The 11,778-nt window shown below is 40.3% G+C and overlaps 1 protein-coding gene across 1 annotated transcript in view; it reads right to left on the bottom strand.

Annotated features, from left to right (window-relative positions):
- The window catches only part of SYCP2 (synaptonemal complex protein 2), a 106,262-nt gene that overhangs the window by 23,299 nt on the left and 71,185 nt on the right, over nucleotides 1–11,778 (bottom strand). The window lies entirely within an intron of this gene.

The raw sequence follows: 11,778 nt of genomic DNA, 5'->3' as shown, positions 1-11,778 counted from the left end.
TTTGTGCTGCTGAAAAAAGGTGTTTGCAATGAATAAGTCATTGTTCTTGCAAAATTCTACCATGTGAGTTCCAGCATTATTTCTGTCACCAAGGCCAAATTTTCCAACTACCAGTGATTCTTCTTTGTTTCCTTGCAGCTGACTGCCTCATTAGCCATTAGAGAGATGGGGTGGGGGAGGAAAGGAAGAAAGGACCTAATGGATGTCAGAAGAGACTGAAACTTGCCCTTGGAGAGTAGCTAAAGCAAATGGAAGAATTGAAAGCATAAAAGAACTGAACAGAAGAGTTCAAAGAGCAGCTCGAAAGGACAAAGTCAATTATTACAATGAAATGTGCAAAAACCTGGAGTCAGAAAACCAAAAGGGAAGAACACATTTGGTATTTCTCAAGCTGAAAGGGCTGAAGAAAAGAATTCAAGCAAGTTGCAATACTGAAAGATTCTATGGGCAAAATACTGAATGATGCAGGAAGCATCAAAAGAAGATGGAAGGAATACACAGAGTCACTGTACCAAAAACAACTGGTTGATGTTCATAGATTTCAGGAAGTTGCATATGATCAAGAACCAATAGAACTGAAGGAAGGAGTCAAAGCTGCACTGAAGAAACTGATGAAGAACAAGGCTCCAGGAATTGACAGAATGCCCATTAAGATGTTTCAACAAACTGATGCTGCACTGGAGGTACTTACTTGTCTCTGCCAAGAAATCTGAAGACAGCTACCTGGCCAACTGACTGGAAAAGATCCATATCTGCACCCATTCCAAAGAAAAGTGATCCCACATAATGTGGAAATTATCAAACAATATCATTAATATCGCATTCAAATAAGATCTTACTGAAGATAATTCAAAAACAGTTGCAGCAGTATATTGACAGAGAACTTCCAGAGGTGGAAGCTGGATTCAGGAGAGGACATGGAGTGAGGGAGATATCATTGCTGATGTCAGATGGACCTTGGCTGAAAGCAAAGAATATCAGAAAGATGTTTACTTGTGTCTAACTGACTATGCAAAAGCATTTGATTTTATGAATCATACCAAATTATGGATAACATTGAGAAGAATGGGTATTCCAGAACACTTAATCATGCTCATGAGAAACCTGTACGTAGACCAAGAGGCAGTTGTTTGACCAGAACGAGGAGATACTGCATGGTTTAAAATCAGGAAAGGAGTGTGTCAGGGTTGTATCCTTTCACCATACTTGTTCAATGTTTATGCTGAGCAAATAATCAAAGAAGCTGGAATACATAGAAGAGTGTGGCATCCAGACTGGAAGGAGACTCATTAACAACCTGCGATATGCAGATGACACAACTTTGCTTGCTTTAAGTGAAAATGACTTGAAGCATTTATTGATGAAAATTAAGGACTACAGTCTGCAGAATGGATTACATCTCTACATAAAGAAAATGAAAATCCTCACAACTGGACCAGTAAGCAGCATCATGATAAATGGAAAAAAGATTGAAATTGTCAGAGATTTCATATTATAATCAACACCCATGGAAGCAGCAGTCAAGAAATCAGATGATACTGCACTGGGCAAATCTGCTGCAAAAGACCTCTTTCAAGTGCTGAAGAGCAAAGATGTTTCTTTGAAGACTAAGGCGTGCCTAAACCAAGTTATGGTATTCCCATTCACCTCATATGCCTGTGAAATCTGGACAATGAATAAGAAGACTGAAGAAGGGTTGATGCTTGTGAGTTGTGGTGCTGGTGAAGAATTCTGAAAGTACCATGGGCAACCAGAAGAACTAACAAATCTGTCCTGGAAGAAGTACAGCCAGAATGCTCCTTGGAAGTGAGAATGGGCAGACTTCGTCTCACCTACTTTGGTCAGTTGTCAGAAGGGACCATTTCCTGGAGAAGAATATTATGTGTGGTAAAGTGGAGGGTTAACAAAAAAGGGTAAGGGTCTCAATAGGATGAATTGATACAGTGGCTTCAATCATGGACTCAGGTATAGCAGTGATTGTGAGGCTAGCACAGGACCAGGCAATATTGTGTTCTGTTTTACACAGGTTCACTATGAGTTGGAGCCAACTGGATGGCACCCAACAACAACAACATAAATATGTTTGGACACATAATGCCATCTAATTTTATTACATTAAATATTTATCTTATATACGAATTTATCACTTTCTTACTACATATAGGCGTAACAAGAGCCTAGCCATGAACAGGGAAATAATTTATAATACACTAGAAGGCATAACATAGTGGCTGAGGCACTTGACTGCTAACCAGAAGACTGGCGGTTCAAACCCACCAGCCACTCCTTGGAAGGAAGATGGGGCAATCTACTTCCATAGTGATGATGCCTCAGAAACCCAAGGAGGGGTCGCTATGAGTCGGGTCCGACTCAACAGCACACAACAACAACAAAAAGAAGGCATAAGACAATTCACAAGAAAATAGATAATAAATATCATGAAAGATACAAATAAAATGCTGTATGGCTTCAAAGAAGAAACCAGAAAGAGTCCCTAGATTTTATGGTACTAGATTTCATAGTCACCACTTGTCTGTCAGCTGGGTATTGCTGTGATGCTGGAAGCTATGCCACTGGTATTTCAGTATCACCAGGGCCACCCATGGTGGACAAGCTTCAGAAGAGAGCTTCCAGACTAAGACAGACTAGGAAGGAGTATGTGGCCAGGTCCACTTCTGAAAGAGCTGGCCACTGAAAACCACATAAGCAACACTGAGACTTTGTCTGATATGATGCCAGAAGATGACCCCCTCAAATTGGATGGCACTCAAACAACTGGGGAAGAGTTGCCTCCTTAAAGTAGAGTCGACCTTAATAATGTAGATGGAGTAAAGGTTTATGGACCTTTGTTTGCTAATGTGGCACAACTCAAAATGAGAAGAAACAGCTGCAAACATCCATTAATAATTGGAATGTAGAATGTACAAAGTATGAATCTAGGAAAATTGGAAGTCATCAAAAAATGAAATAGAATGCATAAAGACTGATATCCTACATTAGTTAACTGAAATGGACTGATACTGGCCATTTTGAATCAGACAATCATGTGATCTACTATGCCAGGAATGACAAAAAGGAATGGCATTATATACAACATCGTCAAACAAAACATCTGAAGATCTATCCTGAAGTACAATGCTTTGAATGTGTTTCAGGGTTTTCCTCTTTATTTTTTTAAAGAGGGAAGGGAAGAGAGATAGCTTTGGAAGAGTTATCTGTGTATGATAAAGTTAAAATATGATAAAGTTAAAAGTGATAGAAAATGTGGAAATCAGCTATGAAATCCTTAAAGTCTTCCACGTAAATGGTAACAAGTTTTCAAGTAAGGGGAGATGACAATTTGAGGAATTAAACCAGGATAGTATGTGGTGTTCTGGTCACCTAGTGCCACTCTGACAGAAATATACCACAAATGGGATGCCCTTAACAAACAGGAGTTTGTTCTCTCACAGTTTAGAGGCTTTAAGTCCAAGTTCAAAGTGCCAGGCTCTAGGGGCTGGGTGAAAGCCCTTCAACCTTGGGGTCCAGCTCTGCCTCCAGCTCCTGGCCCACTGGAGCTAGAGGCTTTTCTTCACTCAGATAGCTGCTGGCTGAGGCTGACAAACCCAAGGTTGACAAATAAAAAGGCACAGTCCCAATGTTACCAAACCACGTGGCAGGCCATTAATTTAAGTCCATTTTAAGTCCCAAGGTCAGCAGAGCATGGCAGGCTGCTGAACAATGACACGGCTAACATGGAGGGTCCAAGTGTGCCATAAGCTTGAGACCATTCCCCAAAGTTTCTGCTTATATACAGGAAACACACCACATTCCCTAAGGTAGTGACTCAGCTGCTTGTGGTAGATCCCACCATGGAGCTGATTGCCAGTCTCATTATGGGGAGTAACTGTCACCAGCTGCCCAGCCACTCAGCCAGGTGCAGCCAAGTTGACACACAAACATCACCACCACAAATGGTGACCTGCCATTAGGTCTAAGCTTCTTGGGCCCCAGGCCTCATGTACCACTCCAGAGCTATATGACCTTAGGCAATCCCTTCGCCTGTCTACACATCAATTTTCTCATTTGTAAAATAGGGATGACGGTAACAACACTGATCGCCTCTTGTGCTTCTGAGAATTTAAAAGTGCAATCCATGAAGTGGTTAGAACAGCACCTGATACACTGTAAGCACTCTACAATTTAATTTCACTTTGCTGAAAACCTTTCAAGAATAGATGGCTGGGGGGGGGATTCAAAATGGAGTCTCATCAGTAATCACCATGCTACTTCCCTCCAGCATCTCCGTGGTTGTAAAACTAGGTACAGCAGTTTGAATTAGGGATTTTGGTGCTCTGAACAGCTCAATGAGTCAGTGTGCACCAAATTCAGAGGAGTAGAATTAGAAAGGAGAAAGGGACAAGGAAAAAATATCAAGATCAGAAGATCTAACCTGTGGAGCGCTGATAGGCAACTGAGAAAAGCCACTGGAGCCTTCCCTGGGGGAGCGCTGACTGACAGACAAGAACAGCCATCCGAGACCTCCCTGGGTTAAGGAAAAAGGCACACCCACACCAGCATACCAGCAATCAAGGATCTATCTTCACCCGATTTTATCGGTAACTTGGGTCAGCTAGGTGCAAACAGGCATGTCCAGTGCCACTGAAACCCGAGCACAGAGTCCATTTTTGCTGCAGGAGCGTGGGCCTGGGGAGGTGCCCCCACAGTGGGTCACCGAGTAGGCTTGGGTCAGATTAGTGGCACTGAGAGGCCAGCACTTGACTTTATCAGTAATGTTGGGACCACAGATTACTAGCAGGCACTCTCCTGACTCCAGTGCCACAGAAACTGAGTGGATCTTTGCCACCGTGGGTGGGCGGATCCACAGAAGAACTCCTGAGGCAGATCATGGTCTGGACCAGTTGTGCCAGTGCTGTGGGTGGTGGACTCAGAGAGAAACCCCCACGGCAGATCGTGGAACCGGGAAGTTGTCTTGGGTCAGCTTTTTGGTGCAGAGGGGCCTCAGGAGCAGGATTTTTGCATGTGTCTGAGCCTGGTGGAAAGTGGTGACCCCCTAACAACTGGAGTCTTTGCTGAAATTGAGCTGCAGGCCTGTGAGTAACAGTACAACGTCATCATTAGCAGCCTGCTCAAAGCCCTAGAAACCGCCCCTAGTGCAACAGCAAGCTTTCCTTCTTCTGCTCCCACCTTCTCCACCAATAACTTCACTCATCCAATAGAAGAAACCACGTTCAGACACCATAAAACCTCCCAGTTCGAACTCTAAACCCTCTTTATGACAAACAGAAACCCATATCCACATTTCACACAGTGATTCCACCATCACAAAAAAACTGCAGAGCAACCCAGCACACCTGAATTAATAACTAAAAAGATAAAATACACCAGCATTACCTTTTCAAAATATTAAACCATTAAACCAAGACAAAACAAATCAATGCATAACCAACAGTTAAAGACAACCTCAAATCAAACAAACAAACAAAAAAAAATGGGACAAGGCATTAGAAGCAAAACCACAAACAAAGGTCTCATTAAACACGGGGGAAGAGGAGGCAGTAGAATTATGTGAGGAGGAATTTAGAAGATACAAGAGCCTAAGGAAACCCCAAAGAGAAACAAGGAGAACACAGACCGTTCCCTGGAAGAACTCAGGAAAATCATTAAGAACAAAATAATAAGATTAATTTACAATCAGAACTCATACAAAAACAGCAGTTAGCAATCCAGAAGATAAATACCAAAATTACAGAATTACACAACACAGTAGAAGCACAAAACAGCAGGTTATAACTGGCTGAAGAATGCATATCCCAAATGAAGACAAATCCCTGGACACCAGCCTGTATGAAGAAAAATCAGGACAAAGATTGAAGAGAAATGAAGAAAACCTATGAATTATATGGGATGACATGAGAAGAAACCACATAAGACTCACTGGAATTCCAGAACAAGAAGAGGTGGAAAAAAAAAAAAAACACTGAGAAAATTGTGGAAGACCTGCTAACAGAACATGAAAGAAGAAAAGATATTTTTCCAAGAAGCTCATAGAACCCCACACAAGATAGATCCTGAGAGAAAAACACTGAGGCATATTATAATCAAACTCTCCAAAACCAAAGACAAAGAAAAAATTCTGAGAGCTGCCCAGGACAAATGAAATATTACTTATAATAATCAGTTAGGCTGAGCTCCGATTACTCAGCAGAAACCACGCAGACAAGAAGGCAATGGGATGGCATATGTAAAACAATGAAGGAAAAGAACTTCCAGCCAAGAATCCTATATCCAGCCAAATTATCCAGCAAATATGATGGTGAAATCAAGGCATTCTCAGACAAACAGAAATTAAGGGATGTTGTAAAAACCAGACCATCCCTACAAGAAATGCTTAAGGAAGTTCTTCCAATAGAGGACCCACAACAGAGATCAACAAAATCAGGATATGTGGCATCAACACTAAAACCAAATCAGAAATAGAAACTCAAAATAAGACCATAAAACATTGTACTCTAAAAACCAAGGAAGTCAATCAGCATATAACAACAGCAATTAACCTATCAGAGGGAATAAAACTTCTAGGTACAAACTTCCAAATGGAGAGAAAAACAGGACAATGTCTTCACAGTACACACTGTTCTAAAAATGTAAAGACAAGAACATACTCTAAGGTAACCATAGAGAAAATTAACAATCCCCCTAAGCAAATCCAGGGAGCTCTGGCAGCATAGTGCCTAAGGCACTTGACTGTTAACCAGAAGGCTGGCGGTTCAAACCCACCAGTCTCTCCTCAGAAGGAAGGTTGAGCAATCTACTTCAGTAGCAATACTGCCTCGGCAATCCAAGGAAGGGTTGCTACAAGTCGGGTCCGACTCGATGGCACCTAACAACAACAAGAAGAAGCAAATCCAGAAGGAAGTAAAACACAGGGGTTTAATAAGCACAAAACCAACAATAAAGAAGAAAAGGGAGAAAGCATTAGCCAACAGACCAAACTCAGCACAGAAAAGTGTATGGACCAAGAAAACACCAACGACTCACACACACACACACAAACACAATAGAACGTCAGCAATCAATTCATACCTATCACTAATTACACTCAATGTGAATGGACTAAATGCACCTATCAAGAGAAAGAGTGGCAGCTGGATAAGAAAAGAAGACCAATTGATATGCTGCCTACAAGAAACCCACCTTAGACACAAAGATAAAAACAAATTAAGAGTTAAGGGATGGGAAAAAATATACTAAGCAAATGGAAACCAAAAAAAGAGCAGGAGTGGTAATACTAATTTCTGACAAAATAGACATTAAGGTGAAAAACATCATAAGAGACAAAGAAGGACATTATATGATGCTGAAAGAGTCAACTGACAAATAAGATGTTACAGTAATAAATATTTATGCACCCAATGAAAGTGCTCCAAAATAGGTGAAGCAAATATTAACTGAATTAAAAGGGATAATAGACAACTCTACAATAGTAGTAGGAGACTTTAACACACCACTTTCAAAGAGGGACAGGTCACCTAGAAAAAAAACTCAACAAAGATATACAAGAACTCAACATACAATCAACCAACTCAACCTCATAGACATATACAGAGCATTTCACCCAACAAACACACAATTTGCATTCTTTTTCAGCGCACATTGATCCTTCTCCAGAATAGACCATATGTTAGGACATAAAACAAGCCTCAATAAAGTCAAAAGCACTAAAATACTACAAAGCATCTTCTTGGACCACAACGCTATAAAATTAGAAATTAATAACTGGAAGAGTAAGGAAAAAGCATGAAACATGGAAGCTGAACAATTCACTGCTCAAAAACTACTAGGTAATAGAACAGATAAAAACTGAAATAAAAAAAAAAAAGTCTTAGAAACAAGTGAGAATGAAGATACATCGTACCAAAACCTATGGGACACAGCACAAGCAGTACTCAGAGGGCAGTTTATAGCAATAAATGTATATATCAAAAAAGAGGAAAGAAACAAAATCAACACTCTAACTCATCAATTCCAACAACTATAAACAGAGCAACAAAAGAATCCTACAATATCTAGAAGCAAGGAAATAATAAAGATCAGAGCAGAAATAAATGGAACAGAAAACAAAAATACCATAGAGAAAAAAATCAACAAAACAAAAAGCTGGTTCTTCGAAAAGATTAATAAAATCAATAAACCACTGGCAGATCTAACAAAACAGAGAGAAGATCCAAATCACAAGAATTGCAAGCAAAAATGGTGTCATCACAAAAGAACCAACTGAAATAAAAGATACTGACAGAATATGAAAAACTGTACTCCAACAGATTTGAGAACTAAAAGAGATGGACAAGTTTCTAGAATCACAAGACCTACCTAAACTATCCCACTCAGAAACAGAAAACTTGAACAGACCTATAACAAAAGAAGAAATTGAACAGGTCACATAAAAAAAACTTCCCACAAAGAAAAGCCCTGGCCCTGATGGCTTCACTGGAGAATTTTATCAAATATTCAGAGAAGAGTTGACACCTATGCTTTTTGTTGTTGTTGTTGTTTGCCATCGAGTTGGCCCCGACTCATAGCGACCCCTCCTTGGGTTTCCGAGGCACTATCACTGTGGAAGTAGGAATGCCCAACCTTCCTTCCGAGGAGTGGCTGGTGGGTATGCTACTCAAGCTATTTCAGAACATAGAAAAAGATGGAATACTCCCAAACTTATTTTATGAAGCAAGCATAACACTAATACCAAAACCAGGGAAAGACACCAGTAGAAAGGAAAACTCCAGACCAATATCCCTCATAAACATAGATGCAAAAATCTTTAACAAAATCCTAGCCAACAGAATCCAGCAACATATCAAAAAATTAATACACCCGGACCAAGTGGGATTCATACCAGGTTTACAAAGGTGGTTCAACATCAGAAAATCAATCAATGTAACCCACCTCATAAACAAAACAAAAGAACCAAATGATTGTATCAATTGATGCAGAATAGGCATCTGATAAAATCCAATATCCATTCCTGTTCAGAACTCTCAGCAAAATAGGGATAGAAGGGAAATCCTCAACATAATAAAGGGTATATATGCAAAGCCAACAGCCAACATCATCATTAAAGACTCAAGGCATTCCCCTTATGAACAGGAACTAGACAGGGATGCCCTCTATTCACCACTTCTGTTTTAACAATGTATTGGAAGTCCTGGCCAGGGCAATAAGGCAAGAAAGAGAAATGAAAGGCATACATATTGGCAAAGAGGAACTAAAACTATCTCTATTTGCGGACGATACGATCCTATGTGTAGAAAACCCAAAGGACTCAATAAAAAAACTGCTGGAACTAACAGAGAGGTTCAGCAAAGTGGCAGGATACAAGATCAACATACAAAAATGAGCTGGATTCCTCTACACCAACAAAGAGTCCTCTGATAAAGAAATAAGGGGAACCTACCATTCACTATAGCTTTGAAAAAGATAAAATATCTAGGGATAAACCTCACCAGAGACACAAAAGACCTATACAAAGAAAATTATAAAACACTGCTACAAAAGACAAAAAGGGCACTACATAAATGGAAGAACCTACCTTGTTCATGGATAGGTAGACTAAATATTGTGAAAATGTCAATGCTACCTAAAGCAATCTATACATTTAACACAACCCCGATCCAGATTTCAACAAAATTTTTTAAGGACATGGAAAAACTAATTACTAATTTCATATGGAAAGGAAAGAGACCTCAGATAAGCAAAGCACTTCTCAAGAAGAAAAACAAAGTGGGAGGCCTCACACTTCCAGATTTTGAGAACTACTATACAGCCACAGTAGTCAAAACAGCCTGGTATTGGTACAATGACAGACAGATAGACCAATGGAACAGAATCAAAAGTCCAGACATAGACCCATCCATCTATGGACAAATGATCTTTGACAAAGGTCCAAAATCCATTAAATGGGGAAGAGACAGCCTCTTCAACAAATGGTGCTGGCAAAACTGGCTATCCACCTATAGAAAAATGAAACAAGACCCATACCTCACCCCATACACACAAACAAACTCAAGGTGGATCAAAGACTTAAATGTAAAACCCAAAACTGTAAAATTCATCAAAGATAAAATAAGGGCAACTCTGGGGGCCCTAATTTGCAGCATAAGTAGACTGTCAAGCATAACCCAGAATGTGCAGGAGACAGAAGAGAAGCTAGATGACTGGGACCTTTTAAATTCTTATGCGCATCGAAAGACTTCATCAAAAGGGTAAAAAGAGAACCTACAGATTGGGAGAAAATATTTGCCTGTGACATATCTGATAAAGGACTTATCTCCAAAATCTATAGAAAACTTCAACACCTCGATACCAAAAAGACAAATAACCCAATTCACAAATGGGTAAAAGACTTGAACAGACACTTCACCAAACAAGATATACAGGCAGCCAACAAACACATGAGAAATTGCTCACCATCATTAATCATTAGAGAGATGCAAATCAAAACAACAACGAGGTACCAATTTACTCCAGCAATAATAGCAAAGTTCAACAGGTCAGAAAATAGTAAATGCTCGTGAGGTTGCGGAGAAATTAGAACTCTTGTGCCCTGCTGGTAGTATTGTAAAATGGTACAAATTGTGGCATACGGTACGGTTGTTTCCTTAGAAAACTAAAAACAGAAGTACCATTTGACCCAGCAATTCCATTACTAGCAATATATCCTAAAGAGGTGAGAGATAGTGCATGAACAGACATACGTACACCTATGTTCACTGCAGCACAATTCACCATAGCAAAGAGATGGAAACAACCTAAATGCCCATCAGTGGATGAGTGGATAACCAAATTATGGTACATGCACCCAATGGAATACATCATGCTACATTAAAGAACAAACAGAGATACATGAATCACCTCACAATGTGGATGAACCTGGAGGACATTATGCTGAGTGAAATAAGTCAATTACATAAAGAGAAGTACTGTATGAGCCCACTACAGTAAAAAGAGAGAAGGGTTTGCTTGGGAAAGGGAACTCACTTAGTTGGTTACCGGGATGGGAAGGGAAGGGAAGGGGAGGGATTAATTTCAGGCTAGTTGGGGCCCACACACTGACGTGGATAAGGGGTGGGATATACGGGAAGGATCTGTGACCACCATGATAACATTAGGAAATGGGAGGACACCAAATTGTACACATAAGAGATAGACAACAGATGCTAATACCAACCAATGTGTCCACGATACTGCATTGCCATTAACACCAAACACTAGGCTACAGATAAACACAAAAAACCTGAGAGGATCAGATAGGGGTCAGTGAACAGGAGTATACTCTAGACCAAGGATAGGTTCAGCTGAGGCTAATCTTGTACAGACACCAGTGACACAAAATACCTGCATTCCTTACAGAAACAACAGAAGACATACACAGTGTAATCCCTCACAGACAACCAGACACTATGGGAGAGAGACCCACTAGATCTACCTTCTCAGGACCATAGTACTGGGAGACACCAGACGCAATTGGCACAACAAAATATATAAAAGCCTTGCTCTGCACCCTCCATTGGGGGGTAACGAATGGGGTCTTAAAAGCTTTGAAGCAGCCATCTAAGATGTAAGCTAATGGTCTCCCAGCATTGGAAGCAAAGAAGAACGCAAAAAAAAAAAAAAAAAAAGGCATTTGGAAGCAATCAGCCATAGGACACAATGGCCCTCGAGACCAGAAGAACTAGATGCTGCCCAGCTACCAATGCCAACCACTCAGGAAAGGATCAA

This window comes from Orycteropus afer, unplaced genomic scaffold (genome assembly GCF_000298275.1).
Source record: "Orycteropus afer afer isolate SDZICR_OR568_19922 unplaced genomic scaffold, OryAfe1.0 scaffold00295, whole genome shotgun sequence".
Taxonomy (NCBI): domain Eukaryota; kingdom Metazoa; phylum Chordata; class Mammalia; order Tubulidentata; family Orycteropodidae; genus Orycteropus; species Orycteropus afer.
This window is presented reverse-complemented; position numbering and strand designations above follow the sequence as displayed.